Here is a 22,485-nt window from a genome sequence, read left to right as displayed (position 1 = left end):
TGTTCAGCTGTGCACTCTGCAGAGTAGTGGTACATTGTAATTCAGAAGTGGATAGTTGGTTTACTGGCCACGATTATCTGCTTAATGCTGAACCAAGGCTCGCTACTGGTGAGGTGTTTTCTGAAAAAACTCAGAATACATCCAAGTAGTTCTGGACTGACCATGGGTAAGTCATTTAGCATTCCCGTACAACCTCTGTATTGAGGAAGAGAATTTTTGGGGTTATAGATTCCCTTGTTTGCCAGTATGGGTATGCGGAATTTAGAATGGGAGTGATACAAGTGAGAAGTGTAAAGGTTCATGCATCATGCATTTCTTTTTTTTATATGGTTGAGAATAATTTTATTAATGCAAAACTTTTGTATGTTATGTTGTCCTATCTCTCCTTCATTCTTACTGGTTGGGTTCGGAGCCGATCCTCAGCTCTGACTCTGTTGAATACACTAGGTCGAAGTCTTTCACTTGGCTCATGGCTGAATAAGAATCCCATCATGCAGTAGTGTAATTCCCAGATCTCGTTTGCTGCTTTATGAGTTCGGATGTTCTTTCCTTGGCCGTGATTGTTTCTTTAAAGCTTTATATTTTTCTTGTCTTTAGCTATAATATACATAGTTAGTCTAGCTTGTGTAATTTAGTTTTTCTTCTGTAGTTTGCGTGTGCAATTTAATCTTGCTACTGTGTTTGTTGCTTGTTGGCCGTCGTTGGTCGTAAGGCCATTTCTCCCTTTTCCCATCAACTTTTTTCTGTAAAATAGTTAGTGTGTGTATTCCCTTGTCTGCGTATATTAGCTTGTTTTAGTTAGAGAGCTAAGTACCCGCTTGACTTAGAGGATTTGTCTTTTGTGTCCCTTGCTGTAGCTCTGCTAGGTCCATTTAAGTTAGAGGGCCTAGTGCTCATTTAACGTAGAGGGCAGAGTTGTTCATTTTTTTTATCTTTTCATCAATAGATGTGCTGTGTTATTAAAATATTTAAATATTGCATGTGTTAGTTTTTTTCTATAGAGGTGTGGTTGGTGTTTACTTCTTTATTAATATTAGTAGTTGTGTTTCCTTCTTATAATGTCTAAGGAAAGCAGAGGAAAGGAACCTAAGCCATCAGGCTTTAAAAAGTGCCAGAAATGTTCACAAAAAAATTTTAATTACTGATGGGCATAATATTTGTGTTTATTGTTTGGGGGCCATTCACCTCCAAGAGACATGTACATTCTGTCATTCTATCAACTTCTGTATCTTACAGGAAAGAAAGAACAAGCTAATTCTCAAAGGACTCCTGAAACCTTCTTTTGTAAGTCCCCTTCCTCTAAAGGTGACAAACTTACGAAAAGACCATCTCGCTCTTCTTCGGCTCATTTGGAGCCACCTCAGAAATTGGCCGAAACATCAATCTCCTCAGCTTCACAACCCTCGGAACTAAGAGAGATCATTGAATTGGACAAATCAAGTCCTTCAGCTCCACGGCCTTCGGAGCAGAAAGAGACTACTTTTCGGAGCCGGTCCGCTGAACTAGTACCGGTCTTCACTACCTTGAGATCTCTCATATTGGAGAGATCTCGCTCACCAACCCTCTCCTCCAGGTCCTCTAGGATGTCAGACAATGAAGTGGACATGGTGGTGCATAGACTTTTGAAGTCGCCGGTGCTGGCTAAATTGTTTTCTGCTCCCATCCAGTTTCGGAGTCATTCAAGACTATTACATCCACGATTATTTCTCCTCTGAGCCAAGCTGGATCTTCGGAGCCGGAATGCCAGATGCCTCTTGCTGTAGACTCTTAGATTCTGAGATGCCTCCAGGAGATTTCGGAATTGATCCCTGCTCCGACACTCTTGGTGCTGTCTGAGGTGTCTAGGAGCAGAAGTTCTCCAGTCGGCCCCCGGGGGAGGGGGGCACTCTGATCAGAGTATCTTCAGTTCCGAGTTTATCTTTCAGAGCTTCGGCTCGGCTGAGCTCGGCTCCTACATCAGCCTTGCAGCTATCTCCGTGGAGCGAGGGATTCCCTCTGTTTCCTCGGAGCTGGGGGGATCTGCCTTCAAGCTGATGAGGAGTGTGCTGTCCCCACCTACAGCTCTGCACAAGGATACTGGTATTCTTCCCCCCAAGCCACTGGCTTCTGTCTCTGCACCACCCCATTCACAGGACAGCAGAGATTCAGAGACTCAGGGAGCCCCATTGGGTGAACCCCATTCTTCCGAGACCTCCCCAAATTACCCTTTTGAGGAGGCTCCTCAAAAGAGATAATGTAAGAGGAAGCATATAGACTCTGCTGACGAGTCCATTACCTCTGACACTGACCTCAAGGAGTCAAAAGGGTCCCCACGGTCTTCCTCTGAAGATATCTCTTTTGCAGATATCTTAGAAATCCTGAAACAGAGAGGCGGCTGGAAAACCATCTGCCCTTCTGATGAGGAGTCTGTGTACCTGAAGGCTTTTGAATCTCTACCTTCAGCCTCCTGGGTGTCTCCACCTTTTGACGAGCTATTGGAGTTGATTAGTCGAAAGGCATGGGAGTCACCAGACACTATGGAACCAGTCCCTCAGAGGCCAAATAAGTTCTTGTCAGCTCCATCTGAAATAAGATTTTCTCACGAAAGACATTCCTGTAGATCCTGTGGTGGTGGTAGCAGCCACCAAGAAGGAACTTTCTGAAACATCCTCGTCTGTCCATCCACTGAACAAGGATTCCCGGATGATGCACAGGTATGAGAGGCGTATTTTTTCATCAGTGACTTTTACCCTTAGATCGCTGAACTACCTTACGCACTTTAGGACACTACAGAGAGATCTCCTGAAGGAGTTAGGAGATACTCTCCAAGGTTCATTAGCTGCAGTGGGGGGGGGGGGTCTCAGATAAGGTGACCTCTCAGCTATCTACCTTAAATTCCATCATTAACTCCTCCATGAGACTGATATCCATTGCAGCAGGTACAGCGAGCAGAGCAGCGGGTTCAGGTGTTTCCCCTGAGGAGACACTCCTGGATGCGCTTGTGTAGCTTTGTGGAACCTTTCAGGTCTACCTTTGTCATTGCCCCTTTTGATGGTTCCTCACTCTTTGTAGCCAAAATCAAGGACACACTCCGCAGATGCTGGCAGGAAGGGAAAACTGTCTCTGCCATTGGAGTACGTTTTTCTGTACCTTCCAGACCTTACTCTAAAGGTCAGAAGAGTGGTAAAATGTGGTTCAAAAGATCCCAGGGAGTTTTTCAGGATGCACAAGGTGAACCCTACCCCAGGGGCAGAGGGGGAGGCAATAATGGTAGACATCCTCGAAACAGAGGGAGTCCGCAAAACCAGGGTGACTGTGACTCCTTTTACGGCTGGCCCTATCAGCGCTCCTAAAAGGAGGCCCATCTGCTGTACTCTGGAGGCACTCGGGGGGGGGGGGGGCAGTTAACTTTGTACCCAGAAGCCTGGCGAGGTATCACAAGAGACAAGTGGGTAGAAAGTATAATATTCAGAGGTTATTCCATTCCCTTTTGCTATCCTGTCCCACAGATCACAACAATCCCAGATGTTCCACCCACGTCAAAGGGAACAAGCAACTGTAGAAATTCAAAAGTTGTTAGACAAAAGAGTCATCTAGTAAGTCCCCTCAGACCAAATAGAATTCGGTACTTACTCAAGATTCTTTTCAGTGCCAAAAAGAACAGGGGACTGGAGACCCATATTGGATCTCAGCAAACTAAACGAATCCATGAAGAAGTCCAAGTTCCGAATGGTGCGACTGCAGTCAATTCTTCCCCTTTTAGGGAAAGACTATTGGATGTGCTCAATAGACCTCCAAGATGCATGCTACCACATAAAAATGGACAGAGCATCAATGAGTCATGTACGTTTCCAGCTGGGAACCAGTAATTATCAGTTTTGCGCTCTGCCCTTTGGTCTCACTGTAGCTCCCAGTGTTCACAAAATACATGGCAGTAGTCACGGCTCACTTGAGATGTCTATGATTCCAAGCGTCTCCGTACCTAGACGACTGGCTCCTAACTTCCACCACCAGGCATCTACTTCAATGGTCAAGAGACACCACACTTCAAACCTGTTCTCCGGCATAACAGTGAATGTACAAAAATCTGCCTTATTGCCCTGTCAACATATTACATTCATAGGCACAGATCTTGACACCATTTCCATGATGGCATGTCTGCCTCCCGACAGAGTTTCTGATGTTCTTCATGATGTTCATCGTGTTTCACTGTTGCAGTCATTACAGTTGGGTTATCCCGCTGGCAGGCTACCCGCAGTCGGCCTGAATTCTAAAGTCCTGGTCCGGCGTCGGTTGCTGTCGCCTCCTCCCTGACGTCAGTGCGCCAGGGGTATAAAAGATGCAGCCAACGCCATTTTCTTCAGTCTTTCTTGCCGCACAGTGCCCGAAGCAAAAGCAGTTGGCAAGTGCCGGTCGGCCGACTCCTGAGATTTTCAAATACGAATTTCAGATCCGAAGTTTTCATTAAAGCTAAGTAACCTGTTGGGGAAACTTTTTTCTTGCTCCAGACCGATGTCAGAAAAAGTTAATAACTGTATTTCTTGTGGGAAGCAAATACCTCATAAGGATTTTCTTTCTTACTGTATTTCTTGCCTAGGCCCTGACCACGACATTGCTAGTTGTCCGTTTTATGCTAGATTTAACCAATGCACTATTAAGCGTTGGTTCGATTTTGCATTTCATTACTTTGGCAGAAGATTTAATTGTGTAATGCCGTTGGAACAGCCGATGACCGGATTTTATAAAAAGGGTAAAGAAAAGGACAGGCATCCGAGGTCCAAAACTGATGACAAGGCTTCTGCTAGGTCAGTCGCCGGTTCTCAGTGAGGCGCTTTCGCAGCCCCTGACGCCCACTACCTCAGAGCCACTGGCCACTTCCGACTCTCACGCGGAGCCGACTAGGCCACTGGAAACTCAAGGTATTGGACCCTCGGAAACTCTTCCCTCAGATGGGTCTGGAGCCATTGAGCAGGCATCGGCTTCTGAGGGTGTTTTCAGACCTACACAGTTATATGTGAAAACGACTTCAGTTTCAAAGGCAAAGACTAAAGCACCTTTAAAGATAAAGAAACAAGTACAACATTCCCCCTGGACAGGCCTCCATGCCTAAAAACAGATGCTTAAAATCGCCGAAGACCTAATTACTTTCATCAGGGGTTCCCATCCCCCTCCTGATAAGAGACCTAGGCAAGAGACAGAATATGCATCTTCAGATCAGGTTTCCATTTCCTCTGATTCCTCTTCTGAACAGGAGTACTCTCTTCCTCCCTATGAGGATTCTGATGCTGAAGAATCTATCCCTTCAGCCTCTCCTCCTAAGGACTATTCTTTTGGGGAGACCCTGCATACTATGAGGGAGTACTTCCACTGGGAAAGCCAAAATTATTCAGAATCTAAGAAAAGGCTCCGAGATTTCCTTTTATTACCTCAGCACAGGCCCCTTGCTATTCCTCCTGTTTTAGACATTGTAGATGATGTATTTTCAGAGTCCGGTCTGTCTCCTGACTCTTTACCACCTGCTCCTGTTAAGCCAGACAGATACTACAGGGTTCCTGATTCACACAAATTTCTTTATAAAAGCCCTGCTGCTGACCCAGAAACTATCTCTCAGGGTCCCAAGGGGGTCAAGGCTTCTGGATTCAAGGGCCTTGGACAGATGGGGGGAAAAAGATTTACACTTCTGCTACTTTGGCCGTAAGGGCCTTAAATTGTCAGTTTCATATGCTTAAATATCAGCAATACCTTATGTCACCGCTTAAACAGAAAATGTTGACAAATTCTGAATGTGCAGAAAACAAAGAAATGCTGGATTTATTGCATGCAGCTGAACAAGTGGGAAAGCATACTTTGCAATGTGGTTTTGATTCTCTGGAGGCCTCCTGCAGGGCCGCTGTTACGGGTTCTATCATTAGGAGGCATACTTGGTTAAAGGAACAGAATCTGCCTGATCATGTTAAAGCAAAATTATTAGATGCTCCATTATAGCATGATACCTTGTTTAGTGTTAAAGCAGAAGAGGTGTTAAAGAAAATGGAGGACAAAGCTAAATCTATGCAAACAGTCAAAGATTTCTTGCAGGTACAGCCTCCCAGATTTAGCAGGAACTGGCCTACAAAGAATTGGTCCTTTCCAGTGTCAGACAGGCCACAAAGAGGCAGATACAGACGACCCAGAGGCAGATCCCAGCCCCAAAGCGTATACAGTTCTAAACAATGGGTTGCTTCTACCGCCAAAAGTGGAGAAGATAAATCACAGCCATACAGAAAACAGTCTCAATGACTTCCCCCTGCCAGCACCAAGCACTTACCTTCTGGCAGCTCCTTTGGGGGAAAACTAGCACTTTTTTCACAAAATTGGCACATGATCACCCAGGACAAATGGGTCTTGAATATAGTGTCACAAGGCTACAGGTTCCACTTTCACACCCTGCCAAGGGCAAAAGGTATGCCAGACCTGCCACACAACCAATGGGCAGAAGCACAAAAACAAGTTTCATCCCTCATGGGCATGAGGGCCATTCAGAGTTCCTCAAGAGCAGGGAGTAGGATTTTACTCAAGGCTGTTCTTAGTGCTCAGAAAGGACAAAGCCTGGAGACCAATACTGGACCTGTCTATTCTAAACACATTTGTGGATATTCCAAAATTCAAGATGTTGACTCTGCAGCAGCTTCTGCCCATGCTGGGCAAGAAGGCTTGGCTTGTGACTTTAGACCTAAAGGAGGCATACCTGCATGTCCCAGTCAGACAGTCATGCAGAAGATACCTCAGATTTATAGCTGGATCAATGCACTACCAATTCTCTGCACTGCCCTTTGGCTTATCTACTGCGCCCAGGGTCCTCACAAAATGCCTGGCACCAGTAATTGCATTTTGCAGACAGAGGAATTCAAATTTATCCTTACCTGGCCAACTGTCTTCAAGCAGAGAACAAGGACATTCTACTACAGCATCTGGCGTTTGTAAAAAGATTGCTAACATGCCTAGGGTACACAGTAAACGAAAAGAAATCAAAACTAGTACCCTCTCAAGAGATAATATTCCTGGGTGCAAGCTTAAATAGAACTGCCCAGATGGCTTATCTCACGCCAGACAAAGACAACTGACTACTTATTTCAAAATGTTGGCAACAAAGACCCAGTTATCTGCAAGAAAAATTCTGCAGGCTTTGGGATTCATGGCATCCTGCATTCTGCTAATTCCATATGCAAAACTGCATATGTGGAAACTACAATGGTATCTAAAAAGTGTTTGGACTCAACATAACCACAGCCTGGAAACAATAATTACCCTCATTTCCTGCCTTCAACAGGAGTTTCAATGGTGGGCAAAGGCCTGTCACCACAACAAGGGACAGCCATTCACTTTACCCACAGCCAGGCAGACATTAACAACAGATACATCAGATTATGCCTGGGGGGCCCATATGTCAGGAAGATGTATTCAGGGCACATGGACCACAAGCCAACTGCATCTACATATCAATCAAAAAGAGATGCTAGCTGTTCAGAATGCCCTGACAGCCTTCAAGGATCTACTTCATCCAGGACGACTAGTGATAGACGGACAATACTGCAGTCATGTGGTACATAAACAAACAGGGAGGCACACATTCCTACCCCCTCTGCAGACTAGCCATGACTTTGTGGGATACAGCATTGACTTACCAAGTACATCTGCAAGCACAATTCCTGCTAGGAAAGATAAATACTCTGGCAGACGAACTAAGCAGAAACCTAATGGATCCCCACGAGTGGAAATTGGATCCACAAGTATTCAGCATGATCACAAGGAACTGGGGATGCCCAGACATAGACCAATTTGCCTCCCCTCACAAATGCCAACTACAGAGATTCTGCACAAGGACTTATCACAAGCAAGCATGGAAAGTGGATGCTCTATCTTTCAGCTGGAAAAACCTAACAGTATATGCTTTCCCTCCACTGCCTCTTGTTTCCAAGGTACTCCTAAAGGTCAGACAAGAGGAGCCAAAAATTATATTGATTGCCCCAGACTGGCCCCGCCAGCATTGGTACCCAATCCTAAAGAACTTGTCTCAATGCCCAGCCTGGACACTACCTCAAATTCCTCACTTATTGACCCAACAAAACCGTCAGATCCTGCACAGCCAACTCAGGACCTTAAATCTGGCAGCATGGCAGATAATGTAGCCATACAAAATATACCTCTCTCTAAAGTGGTGATGGATGTCATTTTGGAGGCCAGGAGGCCTAGCACCAGAAAATCCTATGCGGACAAATGGAAGAGATTCTGTGCTTGGAACCAGGCACAAGGAATTGACACGCTTGTACCAAATATTCCTCATATTTTGCAATACTTAACTGAGATGCTGGACAAAGGCCTATCCTTTTAGTCAATAAAGATTCATGCCTCTGCCATTTCAGCTCATTACAATACAGAGCCACCTATTTTTTCTTATCCATTACTAAGGCATTACCTCAGAGGGGCCAAAAACATAAGACCTCCAAGGAGAGCACCAATACCTGCATGGGACCTCAACTATGTCTTGGAAAAACTCCTGCCTCCTTTTGAGCCAGCCTCTACAGCTGATATAAAATTCTTATCCTGGAAAACAGCACTGCTCCTATCAGTAACCTCTGCAAGACGAGTCTCAGAGTTACAGGCATTCATGGCTGTGGAACCTTTTATCATTTTCCATCCTGATAGGGTTTCTCTGAGGACAAACCTGACATTTATGCCTAAGGTAGTGTCCAGTGTGGCCCTTAATCAAACAATTCATTTGCCTACCTTTTATCCAAACCCACAGAATAAGGGTGAGAGACTTCTGCATTCTTTGGACATTCACAGGCAGCTACGCTTCTACTTTCACAGAACCAAAGCTTTCAGAAAGACTGAACAACTTCTAGTGGCATATGCTGCAGGATCACAAGGAAAGGCTATCTCAAAGCAGACTATTTCAAAGTGGATAGGTCACTGCATTCATTTCTGCTATTCACAGCATGGCAAATCAGTGCCTAAGGGCATTAGGCCCCATTCAACCAGAGCTGCAGCCACTTCAGCAGCCTTCCTCAGAGGAGTACCAACCAAAGACATCTTAGAGGCTTCAACTTGGAGTTCAGTGCACACTTTTACAAAGCACTATCACTTATCTCTCTACTCTAAATCCAGGGCAGGCTTTGCCACTGCAGTCCTGCAGGGCCTCATAGCCTCTCCTAATCCTATTTAGCCCCAGCCTCCCTACCTTAGCTTTGGGATTCAACCCAATTGTAATGACTGCAACAGTGAAGCATGATGAACATAGTACAGTTGTGTACCTACCATAAGTGTAATAATTTAGCTTGCCCTTTAGGGGGCACCTGACATCTGGGGCAAGAAAAACTGAAGAAAATGATGTCGGCTGCATCTTTTATACCCCTGGTGCACTGACGTCAGGGAGGAGGCGACAGCAACCGACGCTGGACGAGGACTTCAGAATTCAGGCCGACTGCGGGTAGCCTGCCAGCAGCATAAGCCAATTGTAATGACTGCAACAGTGAATACACTCGAACATCTACATTTATGGTAGGTACACAACTGTACTTTTCACTGTTGCAGTCATCACATTTGGGTTATCTGCTTACAGTAGCCCTCAGTCGGCCTGATTATCAAAGCCTTGGGACATGCGTCGGTTGCTGTCTTATCTTCCGTGATGTCAGGTAGCCAGGGGTATAAAGTATGCAGCAAACGCCATTACATCAGTCTTTCTTGCCGTGTGGTTCCCAAAGCAGAAGCAGTTTGCAAGTGCCGGTCGGCCGACTCCTGAAATTTTCATTTTCGAGTTTCAGAACCGAAGTCTTCAACTAAAGCTAAGTATCCTGTTGGGGAAAATTTTCTTGCTCTAAACCGATGTCCATAAAAGTCAGTAATTGTGTTTCTTGTGGAAAATAAATACCTCATAAAGATTTTCATTCATACTGTATCCCTTGCCTAGGCCCTGACCGCTACATACCTCTCTGTCGGTTTTGTGCCTTATTTAAGCAACAAACTATTTGTTGTTGGTATATTTACGCTTCTAAATATTTTGGTACTCCGTTCAGTTATCCAGATATGTCTTCGGTAAGCCATCCAACTACCAACATTCTGAAAAAACGCAAAGATAAAGACAGAGACAGGCCGCCTAGGTCCAAAGCTGCCGACTACACTTCTCCTAAGCCAGTCGCCAGTTCTCCGGTACTCAGTGAGGCGCTTTCGCAGCCCCTGATACTCGCTACTTCCTGTTAGCAGGCCTCTACTGAGACCCATTCGGAGTCCAGTATGCCACGAGATGATTCTTCTGTGGAACCTGCAATTGGACAAATTCTGTACAAGGACACCCACAAACAAGCTTGGAAAATGGATGCTATGTCCTTCAGCTGGAAAAATCCATCAGTTTATGCCTTTCCACCTCTGCCTCTCCTCTTCAAAGTACTACTAAAGATCAAACAGGACAAACCAAGGATGATAATAATTGCACCAGACTGGCCACACCAACACTGGGTACCCCCTCTTGCACAGTGTGTCACTGCTGGCTCCATGGCACCTGCCTCAGACCCCTACCCTGCTGTCACAGCAGGAGTGCCAGCTTCTACACCCTCAGCTTCAAACCCTGAACCTGGCAGCCTGGCTAATTACCTAATCTCTCCGTTACCACCCCTCAGTATACAAGTGTTGGGTGTCATTTTGGAGGCAAGGAGGCTTAGTACTAGAAAATCTTATGCTGAAAAATTTAAAAGATTCTATGCCTGGAACCAAACTCAAGGGATGGGCACAGCAGTGCCTAACTTACCTCAGATTCTTCAATACTTAACTGAGATGCTTCACAAGGGCCTTTTCTTTTTCCTCCATCAAAATTCACACCTCAGCCATTTCAGCTCATTACAACACAGAACCACCCCTCTTCTCGCGTCCACTGCTCAAGCAGTTCCTCAGGGGCCAAAAACTTAAGACCATTCAGTAGAGCCCCAACTCCAACCTGGGACCTTAACTTTGTATTGGAAAAAGTCACTGTTCCTCCTTTTGAGCCAGCTGCAAGTGCAGAGTTAAAATTCCTTTCTTGGAAAACAGCCTTCTTTTTAGCAATCACTTCAGCAAGAAGGGTATCTGAATTACAGGCCCTTATGGCAGTAGAGCCTTTCATCATATTTCATGTGGACAGGGTGTCCCTCAGGACTAGTCCCTCCATGCCCAAGGTGGTATCCAGTGTGGCTCTTAATCAGTCCATTCATTTGCCAGCCTTCTTTTCTAATCCATAGAATAAAGGAGAAACACATACTGTACTCCTTAGATGTGCACAGACAACTTAGATTTTACTTGGACAGGACTAAACCTCAAAGGAAATCTGAATAAATTCTGGTGGCATTTGCTGCAGGGGCAGAGAGGAAGGCTATTTCAAAGCAAACCATTTCTAAATGGATAGGCGATTGCATTCATTTCTGCTATAAGCACCATGGAAAACCTGTCCCAAAGGGGATTAGACCCCACTCAACTAGGGCTGCATCTACCTCTACAGCCCTTCTCAGAGGTGTCCTTACCATGGACATCCTAGAAGCTGCTAAATGGAGTTCTGTACATACTTTCACCAAGCATTGCCATTTGCCAATTTTCTATAAATCCAGAGCTGGCTTTGCCACTGCAGTCTTTGCAGGGCCGTATAGCTGGTCCTAATGCTATTTAAATTCCTCCTCTCATCCTTAGCTTTGGGAATCTACCCAAATGTGATGACTGCAGCAGGGAAACATGAAGAACATAGTACAGTTGTGTACACTTACCATAAATGTAGATGTTCGAGTGTGTTCGCTGTTGCAGTCCTGGTTACCCTCCCTCCAGCCCCCAGACTTCTTTTGGCTGTACCTCTATTCTCCTTTACTATGCTTAAAAGCTTTTTGGTGTATTTGCTTTTTTGTTGGAGGTATACCCTTGTGTATATATATATATATATATCTGCATCTCTATATATATGTATGTATATATATATATATATATATATATATATATATATATATATGTATTGCTTCCCATTGGGGGGGCACCTGACATCTGGGGCAAGAAAAACTGATGTAATGGCGTCAGCTGCATGCTTTATACCCCTGAGGTCACGGAAGATGAGACAGCAACCGACGCAGGACCCAAGACTTTGATAATCAGGCCGACTGAGGGCTACTGCAAGCAGATAACCCAAATGTGATGACTGCAACAGTGCATGCACTTGAACATCTGCATTTATGGTAAGTGTACACAACTGTACTTTCTCAAACAACAAGTAGCCATCCTCCTACCCCGAAACTCAGGCTGATATTAATGCCTCACGCGTTCTCTAAACCAAAACATAGCGGAAAAGATTTTCCGAAAATGGTGCCAGCCTTGTTGTGACCTTTTTGACACTCCCGTGAGTACCAAATGCAGCAGCTACTTTGCCCTAATCCTCCCTATGGAGGAAACACAGAGACACACTTGTTCACCATTGACCCTCTGGACTTATGTATGCCTTAAGAAAGTAAAATCCTTGCTAAGCAGGCTGATTCTCATTGCTCCATATTGGCCTAGTCAGATTTGGTTCCCATTTCTCTGGCCTCACCTATAGGAGAAACCGTGGGTTCTGGACCCAGTCCCAGACCTTCTGACCCATATGACAAGAACACTTCATCCTGCTCTCCAAACCCTCAGTTTGACAGCTCGGCTGCTACACTTCCAAACGCAGTTAGGCTTCAAGACTTCACACCAGCAGTAAAACACATTTTGGTATCTTCTCACAAGACTTCTACCAGGAAGTTATATTCTTGTAAGTGAAAGAGGTTCTCCTGCTGGGCAAAAGCAAGAAACATTGATCCCTTTTCTGCCCCAATTAGTTCAATTTTAGAATTTCTTGCAGAACTTTTCCAGCGAGGATCTGCGGCAGCTACAGTTAGAGTTCAACTAGCTGCAATTTCTAATTTTCACATTGGTGAATACACTCCTAACCTGATGTCACGCAAATTGTGTAAAGCATTCTTAAAAGGCACTTGCTTATTGAGACCTCTCTCTTGCCATGGGATCTGAATTTTGTCCTGATGGACCTAACCTTACCTACCTTTAAACCCTCATCATCATGTGTTCTCAAGTTTCTCTCTTGGAAAATTGTCTTCCTAGTAGCCATTACATCTGCAAGAAGAGTCTCGGAGTTGCAAGCTCTATCAGTCAAGCCGCCATATTTGATTTCCCATAAGGATAGAGTATCTCTGCAAACTAATCCATCCTTTGTGCCAAATGTTTGTTCCCAAACCAGTCAAAGTCAATCAGTTGAGCTCCCAGTGTTTTTTCCTAATCATAGCAACAAGGCAGAGTACAAACTTCAATTGGATGTGCATATGCAACTTTGGTTTTATCTGCATAGAACTAAAGATTTCAGGAAAACAGATTAGATGTTCATCGTGTTACCCTGCTGCAGTCATCACACTTGGGTTATCCTGCCGTCAGGTGGTCCCGCAGTCGGCCAGAATTCCAAAGTCTTGGTCCGGCGTTGGTTGCTGTCGCTTCTTCCCTGACATCAGAGCGCCAGGGGTATATCAGAGGCATCCAATGCCATTTTCTTCAGTCTTTCTTGCCGCGCGGTGCCCGAAGCAGAAGCAGTTCGCAAGTGCCGGTCGGCCGACACCTGAGATTTTCAAATCGATTTTCAGTCCGAAGTCTTCAAAGCGAAGTACCCCATTGGGGAATCTTTTCTTGCCTCAGTCCGATGTCAGAAAAAGTTAACTGCATTTCTTGTGGGAAGCAAATACCTCATAAGGACTTTCATTCTTTTTGTATACCTTGCCTAGGCCCAGACCACGACGTCACTGGTTGTCGGTTTTGTGCTAGGTTCAATAAGCGAACTATAAAGCGTCGCTTTGATTTTGCACGACACTACTTCGGTAGAAAATTTAATTACACTATGCTGTTGGAGCAACCGACTACCGGCGTGCATAAAAAATGCAAGGATAAGGACAGGCAGCCTAGACCCAAGCCAGACACCGAGGCCTCGGCTGGCCCGGTCGCCGGTTCTCTGGTTTTCAGTGAGGTGCCTACACAGCCCCTGGCTACGGCTGAATTGGATCCCCAGACCGCATCGGATCTCCCAGCAGAGAGTTCTAGGCCAACGCAGCCATTTTCCTTAGGCCCTACCGACGACATTAACAGTAGGGGAAGCCGGTGCTGCAGAAACACCTTCGGTTTCTGAAGGTGTCTTCAGACCGACTACCCTCACCATAAAATCTTATGCTAAGCTTAAAACTCCTCTAAAACCAAAAAAGCCTTCACTTCAGTCTCCAGGCCAAGGCCCTATGCCTAAGAAACACATGCTTAAAATGGCTGAGGATTTGATTTCTTTGTTCAGGGGTTCCCAACCCCCCCCCCCGACAAAAGGCCTAGACAAGAGGAGGATTATGCCTCCTCTGATCAGGTGTCTGTTTCCTCAGGCTCCTCTGAGGAACAGGATTACTCCTTCCCCCCCTTATGAAGATTCTGATGCTGAAGACTCCATTCCCTCAGCTTCTCACCCTGAAGATTACTCCTTTGGGGAAACCTTACACACCATGAGGGAACATTTCCACTGGGAAGGTCAGGACTACTCTGACTCAAAGAAAAGGCTCCGAGAGTTTTTTTACTCCCCCAGCACAGACCACTTGCTATCCCCCCAGTTTTGGACATAGTGGATGATGTCTTCTTAGAATCTAGTCTAAATCCAGATTGTCTGCCTCCTGCTCCAGCCAAACCAGATGGATACTATAGAGTGCCTGACTCTTACAAATTCCTTTACAAAAGCCCTGCTGCTGATCCAGAGACAATTTCCCAGCGTCCCAGAGGGGCCAAGGCTTCTATGGCTAAAAATCCTGTACCCTCAGAAAGAGACTCCAGAGCACTAGATAGGTGGGGGAAGAAGGTTTACACCTCAACTACTCTAGCTATGAGAGCACTAAATTGTCAATTTCACATGCTTAAATACCAGCAATTCCTAATGTCTCAAATAAAACAAAAGATGGGTACGCACCCTCAACAGTCTGAATTCAAGGATATCCAAGATCTGTTGCATGCAGCTGAGCAGGTGGGCAAGCATACTATACAATGTAGTTTTGATGCCTTGGAAGCTTCCTCTAGAGCAGCTGTTACTGGGTCTGTTATACATAGGCACGCTTGGTTAAAGGAACAATCTTTGCCTGATCATGTTAAAGCAAAGTTACTGGATGCACCCTTACAGCAGGATGTTTTATTTGGGGTTAAAGCAGAGGAAGTTTTAAAGAAAATGGACGATAAGGCAAAATCTATGCAGACGGTCAACGATTTTTTACAGGTACAGCCCCCACGCTTCAGCAGACATTGGCCAACATAAAATTGGTCCTTTCCAGCTTCTGACAGACCTCAGAGGGGTAAATACAGTTGCCCAAGGGGCAGAGGACAAGCACAAATCTCTTAAAACCTCGCCAATGGGGCACTACAACACAGAAGGGAGGAGAAGACAGGTCCCAAACCACTAGAAGGCAAACACAATGACTTAAACCTCAAACTGCCAAGCAAAACCCTATTGGCAGTTCCCTTGGGAGGAAAATTAGCACTTTTTGCAGACAACTGGTGCATCGTCACAAAGGACAAATGGGTCCTAGACATTCTCACACGGATACAGATTCCGTTTCCACAACTTGCCAAGGTTAAAAGGAATGCCAAACCTCCCACAAAACCAATGGGCAGAGGCGCAAAAACAAATTACAGCTCTCATGGACATGAGAGCCATTCAACTGGTACCTACTCGAGAGCAAGGCCAAGTATTTTACTCAAGACTCTCTAGTTCCCAGAAAGGACAATGTCTGGAGACCAGTTCTGGACCTTTCAATTCTAAGCACCTTCTTACAAGTACCCAAATTCAAGATGCTAACCCTACAGCAGCTTCTTCCCATGTTGGGCAAGAAAGCATGGCTAGTAACGTTGGACCTCAAGGATGCATACCTGCATTTCCCTATCAGACAAAGTTGCAGAAGATACCTCCGTTTCATTGCAGGTTCAACCCATTACCAATTCTCTGCACTGCCCTTTGGCTTATCTACTGTGCCCAGGGTCTTCACAAAATGCCTGGCACCAGTAATTGCATACTGCAGACAGAGGAATTCAGATATACCCATACCTGGACGACTGTCTCATCCAAGCAGAAAGCAAGGACATCCTCTTACAACTGGCTTTTGTAAAACATCTTCTAAGTTGCCTGGGGGTACACAGTAAACGAAAAGAAATCAAAACTAGTACCCTCACAAAATATGACATTCCTGGGTGCCAGCTTGAATACAACAGCCCAGAAGGCTTATCTTACACCAGACAAATAACTACAACTGACTCAATATTTCAAAACAATGGCAACAAAGACCCAACTACCTGCAAGAAAAATTCTGCAGGCCTTGGGCTTCAAGGCATCTTGCATACTACTAATACCATTTGCAAAGCTGCATATGAGGAAATTACAGTGGTACCTAAAAAGCATATGGTCTCAACACAGCCACAGCTTGGACACAATGATATCTCTCATTCCCTGCCTAAAACAGGAGTTTCTATGGTGGTCACAGGCATGTCACCTCAACAAGGGTCAGCCTTTCACCTTGCCCCCAGCCAGGCAAACTATGACAACAGATGCATCGGACTATGCCTGGGGGGCACGCATGGCAGGACAGTGTGTTCAAAGCGTATGGACTGCAGATCAAAGGAATCTGCACATCAATCAAAAAGAAATGCTAGATGTACAGAATGCTCTGACAGCCTTCAAGAATCTATTACATCCAGGACATCTTACAATAAGGATGGACAACACCACAGTAATGTGGTACATAAACAGACAAGGGGGTACACACTCCTACCCTCTATGCAGGCAAGCAATGACCTTGTGGAACACAGCTCTGGCTTACCAAGTTCAGTTACAAGCTCAATTCCTGCCAGGAAAAAGAACACATTGGCAGACGACCTCAGAAGAAACATCATGGATCCCCACGAGTGGAAACTGGATCCACAAGTCTTTGCAATGATAACTCAAAAATGGGGCCTTCCAGACATAGACCTGTTTGCCAGTCCTCAAAACTATCAACTAACAAAATTTTGTACAAGAACACTTCACCATCAAGCTTGGAAAGTGGATGCACTCTTTCAGTTGGAAAAACCTGACAGTATATGCCTTCCCTCCACTGCCTCTCCTCATAAAGGTTCTTCTGAAAGTCAGAAAGGAGAGACCACGACTGATACTCATAGCCCCAGACTGGCCACGCCAGCACTGGTACCCACTATTGAGGAATATGGCCCAGGGCCCACCTTGGATTTTACCACAAATTGCCCATTTGCTCACACAGCAAAACAATCAGATTCTTCACAGCCAGCTCAAATCCTTAAATCTGGCTGCATGGCAAATCACCTAAGCATCCAGCCAGCTCCTCTTTCCCAAGCAGTTATGGATGTTATTCTGGAAGCTAGGAGGCCCAGCACCAGGAAGGCCTATTCGGACAAATGGAAAAGGTTTTGTGCCTGGAACCAAGCTAAAGGCCAAAACACACTTCAGCCTCACATGCCTCAGATTCTACAGTATTTAACTGAGATGTTGCACAAAGGACTTTCTTTTTCTTCCATTAAAATCCATGCATCAGCTATTTCAGCCCACTACAACACGGATCCACCCTTATTTTCGCATCCACTTCTAAGGCAGTTCCTCAGAGGGGCAAAAAACATTAGGCCCCCCAGGAGAGCACCTACACCAACATGGGACCTCAATTTTGTTGTGGAAAGACTTATGCTACCTCCCTTTGAACCAGCTTTCTCTGCAGATCTACAGTTCCTATCATGGAAGACTGCCCTGCTGCTAGCAATAACTTCAGCTAGAAGAGTCTCAGAGCTGCAGGCACTAATGGCAGTGGAACCTTTCCTCATTTTCCATCAAGACAGAGTTTCTCTACGAACTAATCCTTCCTTCATGCCTAAGGTGGTTTCCAGTGTGGCTTTAAATCAAACCATCCACTTACCCACCTTCTTCCCAAATCCACAGAACAAAGGAGAAAGACTCCTGCATTCCTTGGACATTCACAGGCAACTTCGTTACTACTTGGATAAAACTAAGGCTTTCAGAGAATCTGACCAGCTCTTTGTATCCTATGCTACAGCTTCACAAGGGAAGACTATATCAAAACAAACCATTTCCAAATGGATAGGACATTGCATTCGTTTTTGCTTTACCCATCATGGAAAACCAGTTCCTGCTACCATTAGGCCCCACTCTACTAGGGCAACAGCTACATCTACAGCCTTCCTCAGGGGGGTTCTAACCAAGGAGATCTTGGAAGCTGCAACTTGGAGTTCAGTACACACCTTTACCAAACACTATCACTTTCCACTTTACTCTAAGACTAAAGCTGGCTTCGCCACTGCAGTTCTGCAGGGCCTTCTAGCCTCCTCTAACTCCTCCACCCATCCTTAGCTTTGGGATTCAACCCAAGTGTGATGACTGCAGCAGGGTAACACGATGAACATATTTCAGTTTTGTACCTACCATAAATGTAGATGTTCGAGTGTACACCCTGCTGCAGTCCAGGTTACCCTCCCTCCATCCCCTCTGATCTAACTGGCTAAATCTATACAATACCTTCCTGATGAATTTGCTTATAGCTGGAGGGATTTTGTGTTTGTGTAAAAATTACTTAATTTGGTACTAATTACTGTCCACCTTTTTGGGGGCACCTGACATCTGGGGCAAGAAAAACTGAAGAAAATGGCGTCAGATGCATTATATATACCCCTGGCGCACTGACGTCAGGGAAGAAGCGACAGAAACCGACGCCGGACCAAGACTTTGGAATTCCGGCCGACTTGCGGGACCAACTGACGACAGGATAACCCAAGTATGATGACTGCAGCAGGGTGTACACTCGAACATCTACATTTATGGTAGGTACAAAACTGTACTTTGGGGATAACTTGTTCTGACATCGGTTAGAGTAAGAAAAAAGTAACAGTTGTCTTGCCTGTTGAAAACAAATACTTCACAGAGATTTTTATTCTTACTGAATCACTTGTTTAGGCCCAGACCATGACGCCCCTCGGTGTCTGTTTTGTGCCTTATTTAACGCCCAAACCATTCGATGTTCTTTGTGATGTCCTTCATGGATGCATCTGCAGTCATAACAGCTGGGTTGTCCTGTCGTCAGGCAGCCCGTCAGTCGGCCGGATTCCAAAGTCCGGGTCCGCTTCGCTGATGTCTCTTCATCCGGCGTCATCTCTGTTGGACTTCGGGTATAAAGGCATCAGCCGACGCCATTTTCCTCAGTCTTTCTTGCGGCGGCGCCAAGCAGAAGCTGTTCGCAAGTGCCGGTCGGATCCAGAGATTTTTACTACCAAGACTTCTAAAGCTAAGTACCCCGTTGGGGACTCTTTCTTGCCTCAGCCGATGTCAGAAAAAGTTAATAATTGTTTAACCTGTGGGAAACAAATACCTCATAAAGATTTCCATTCTTACTGTCTGCCTTGTTTAGGCCCAGCCCACGACGTAGCAGCCTGTTCGCCTGTGCTTCCTTCAACCGAACGCTTAGGCGCGGTCGGAGTTTGCAGAACAGTTTTTCGGTTCTGACTTTGCTTACATTATGTCGCCGGAACCTCCGACACCTTCTGCCAAAAACGCAAAGAAAAAGACCGACACTGCGGTCCGGTTTCGCTGAAACCACGCTTAAGCAAACCGCGAGGGTCTCGGTTTGGCCGAAACCGAGAAAACTGATCTAGGTACAGCCGAATCTAACTCTACACTTGAGGCCCCTGCTACAATTCTTGAATCGGCCTCTGAAACTTTACCCACTGACTTATCAGACACCATTCCCCTGGATGTCTCTACCCCAGCACGTGGTGCTGCTAGGCCTCCAGCAGCCATGTCCATTAAGGCCTTCGCCAGGGCTAAAGCAGCCAAGTCTACCAAATCAGTGCCTGTTAAACCACCCTCAACCAGGCCCTCTTCTAGTTCTCAAATGCTCACCTTGGCAGAAGATTTGATTTCTTTAATTAGAGGATCTCAACCTCACCCAGACAGGGCCTCTCAGCCCCAGATAAGAGACCTAGGGCAGAGCCCCCTGAGCCAGTGTCCTCTGATGATTCTGCAGATGAATCAGACATTACTGACCAGCCAGAGGCCCCTTTCTCTAATTTTGAGGATTCTGATGCTGAAGAATCCATTCCAGCTGCTTCCCCAGAAGAATTCTCCTTTGGGGAAACCTTGCATGCCATGCAGAGCAGTTCCAATGGCAGCAACAAGAATTCTCAGATTCGAAAAGACTTAGAACATTTTTGCACCTTCCACAGCACAGGCCCTTAGCTATACCTCCTGTTCTTTCTGTGGTAGATGACGCTTTTAATGATGTCTGCTCTGCTCCAGACTCATTACCCCAGCCCTGCCAAACCAGACAGATTTTACAGGGTGCCTGACACTCATCACCACCTTTACAAGGCCCCCCTTGCAGACCCAGAAACTATATCCCAGGGTCCCAAGGCAGTTGCCGCGACCATAGCTAAAACCCTACTCCTTCTGAAAGGGAAGCAAGGGCATTAGACAGATGGGGTAAAAAGTATACACTTCAGCTACTCTCTCAGCTAGAGCTTTAAACTGCCAGTTTCACATGATACAATACCAAGAGTTTATGCTTGATCAGTTAACTAAACATTCAACCACTGATGAAGCTCTTGACAAGAAATATGTATTAGAAATGGTAAATAACATACAACAGGTTAGTAACCATTCCTTAAAATGTGGCTATGATGCACTGGAGGCCTCATTTAGATCAGCCATGACTGGCACAGTGATAAGAAGGCATGCATGGCTAAAGGAGCAAGCTCTACCAGATCATGTTAAAGCTAAATTGTTAGATGCTCCTATGGATAAGACAAGTTTGTTTGGTGCACCTGCCCAGCAGGTTATGAAGAAAATGGAAGAAAAGGCAAAATCAGTTCAAACTGTTAAAGATTTCCTGCAAGTTCAACCCCCAAGGTTTAGCAGGAACTGGCCTGCCAAGAATTGGTCCTTTCCTGACTCCACAAGATTTCAAAGGGGCAGGAATAGACGTTCCAGAGGCAGAAACCAAACCAGAGGAAGTGCCTACAGAGGACGACAGTGGCAAAGTAACAACAGAGGCACAGACACAGCCACTGCCACTACTTCAACACAACCACAGTGACTTACTCCTAAACCGCCTACCAGGAGCAAATAGCAGCCCCACTAGGCGGAAGGTTAACTTTATTTGCAAAGAACTGGCACCACATAACAAAAGACAAGTGGATTCTGAAAATTATACATCAAGGTTACCGATTCCACTTCCACACTATACCAGTCAAAAGAGGAATGCCAAATCTACCTCCAAATCAAAAAACAGAAGCTTTACAACAGATAATGGAGTTAGCAAACATGAGAGCTGTGGAAAAGTGCCTGCAGCAGAGCAAGGAAAGGGTTCTACTCCAGACTGTTCCTAGTTCCAAGAAAGGAAAAAGTTGGAGACCAATTCTCGACCTGTCCACCTTGAATACATACATCATTGTCCCAAAATTCAAAATGCTGACCCTACAGCAACTTCTTCCCATGCTGGGCAAGGAGTGTTGGCTGGTAACTCTAGATCTCAAGGAGGCATACCTGCACGTCCCTATTCGACCAATCTGCAGAAGATACCTCAGATTTCTTGCAGGATCAGAGCACTATCAATTCTCAGCATTGCCTTTTGGCTTATCTACTGCGCCCAGAGTATTCACAAAATGCCTGGCATCAGTAATCGCATACTGCAGACTACAGGGAATTCATATTTACCCATACCTGGACGACTGCCTGCTACAAGGGACAACAAAAGCAAGTTGACAACAGATTTGCAAAGGGTCATTTACTTGCTACAAGCACTGGGATACACAGTCAATCTACAAAAGTCAAGACTGATACCATCCCAAACAAGGACATTCTTGGGAGCCGGAATTGGACACAGTGAGACAAATGGCATTCCTAACTACAGAAAAACAAAAGAACTTCCTCTTTACTTCTTGTCACTAACAAAGCTGAACAAATTAACAGCAAGAAAAGTTCTGCAGGCCTTGGGCTTCATGGCATCATGCATAATTTTGGTTCCATTTGCCAGACTACATATGAGAAAACTACAGTGGTACCTCACGGAATTTATGGTCCCAACACAGGCACCGCCTCGAAACAGAAATCCCACTAATTCCATGCTTAAAACAGGAGTTCCTATGGTGGGCCCAGGCATGCCGGTCCAACCCAGGCCTTCCCTTTCACAGATGTCAAGCAAGCCAGAGCATTACAACAGATGCTTCAGACCTAGGATGGGGGCCCACATGCTGGACAAATGTGCAAGGATTGTGGACTCAGGATCAACTTCACCTGCACATCAACCTAAAAGAAATGCTGGCTGTAAAACTGGCTATCCAAAGTTCAGACCATTTCTCAAAGAGGGCCACCTGTTGATAAGGACAGACAACACCACAGTCATGTGGTACATCAACAAACAGGAG

General features: G+C 45.5%; 1 protein-coding gene across 2 annotated transcripts in view; it reads left to right on the top strand.

Annotated features, from left to right (window-relative positions):
• Positions 1 to 22,485, top strand: part of NF1 (neurofibromin 1) — a 5,218,972-nt gene that overhangs the window by 875,488 nt on the left and 4,320,999 nt on the right. The window lies entirely within an intron of this gene.

Source organism: Protopterus annectens, chromosome 13.part0 (assembly GCF_019279795.1).
Source record: "Protopterus annectens isolate FY-2018-M chromosome 13.part0, PAN1.0, whole genome shotgun sequence".
Classification (NCBI taxonomy): Eukaryota; Metazoa; Chordata; order Ceratodontiformes; family Protopteridae; genus Protopterus; species Protopterus annectens.
This window is presented reverse-complemented; position numbering and strand designations above follow the sequence as displayed.